We start from the raw sequence: 1539 nt of genomic DNA, 5'->3' as shown, positions 1-1539 counted from the left end.
TCTAGCTTCTAACCTCTTATACAGAACCACCCAAATGTTCCCCTTTGCACTGTATTGGCCAGTGTTTAATGTAATGGCCATTCCAGTATATGAGGAGACACAGTTTATATTGTACTTTTCATCCCGAATGGTCTCTTTTCACCTTCACCAAATCAATACTATAGAACTGTGCTTTATTTCATGCATAAAAGAAATGGAATCTGTATTTTATTTTACCAGAAGTTGAGAATTTGAGGTTACTTGAGGATACACTGTATATTGAAATTCATTGAGTGTCTAGGCATATTTTTCCTAAGGTTTATGAACTATGGCTTTCAAAATCATAAGTGTCATTTAGCCAAGTATTGGATAAAAAAGACACAGTTGTGCAGATTAAAACAGTGTAAACGTGGACCGGTCTAAGAATTTAGAATCCTTTGGAAAGCTGTCTGTTGAGTTTGTACATTTAAGGCATTTACACATTGACGCACATTTTAATCCTAGCCTATTTTTTTTTGTTAAACCACAACCCTTTATATATAGATAGTACCCCTGAAAATAATAGTATTAGTCTTTTTGTAAAACTGCCCCTCATAGTAACCCCATTAGTAATAATACTCCCCAAAAAGCTCCATTAGTAATACTGTGCTCACAGTCATAATAATCAGGGTGTCACTAAAGCAAAAGATACAGAAAATAAGCTTTTATCTTTTGCCTAGTCCACTGAATGTTTCCTGTCCTGATAACTGTATTTGCGTTGGCCTATACAATACCAGTGGTATAATTATCATGGTTACAGGAGGTTTCACCGCGACAGAGTCCAGTCTCACTATATGCTTGCAGAGATCTCTGCTCATTTCTTCTGCCTGTGGATAGCACTGTTAATGGAAATGGGCCCAACGTTATGTGATGTAGAAGCCTGCCAAGGGGAGGTGAGTAAAAATAACAAACACTTATGCTCACCTCTCTTGGCCTTCCAATATTCTCCAGTGTCCTCTTCAGGGCTCTTCTCACCAGTGACTGAAGTCACACACTCCAGGGTTAACTTCTGAGGGCACATAACCACTCAGGCCCAATCACAGGCCCCAGTGATGACCCCCTGGGTAATGCACGAAGAGGACACTGGAGTGAGCCGGGTGCAACGAGGATACCTAGGAGAGGTGAGTATAATTGTTTGTAATTTTTACTCACCTTCCTTGGGCCTCCACTTATTATAGTCTAAGGAGACCCTAGAGTACAATAATGGCACCAAAACAAACTGGAGGGCTAAAGTTCCCGAGTATTTGTCACAATGGTTCAAGGCATCCAGAACATATTATAATGAGGTGTGGGTGGGGCTCTTGGGGGCATTTCATTCTGTGTGGGACCAATGTGGAACAATATACAGTGTGGTCCACTCTGGGGAGCAAATTCGACTGTGAGGGTGCTCTGGGGTGCATATTATACTGTGTGGGGCCGCTTCACTATTCACATCACATTCCATCTACTTTGCAACAGACGTACAATGTTATTATAGGCTGTTCATTATAAAACAGCAATGGACCCAACTGAGCTCTTACA

The sequence above is a fragment of the Leptodactylus fuscus genome, chromosome 4, assembly GCF_031893055.1.
Source record: "Leptodactylus fuscus isolate aLepFus1 chromosome 4, aLepFus1.hap2, whole genome shotgun sequence".
Lineage (NCBI taxonomy): Eukaryota > Metazoa > Chordata > Amphibia > Anura > Leptodactylidae > Leptodactylus > Leptodactylus fuscus.
This window is presented reverse-complemented; position numbering follows the sequence as displayed.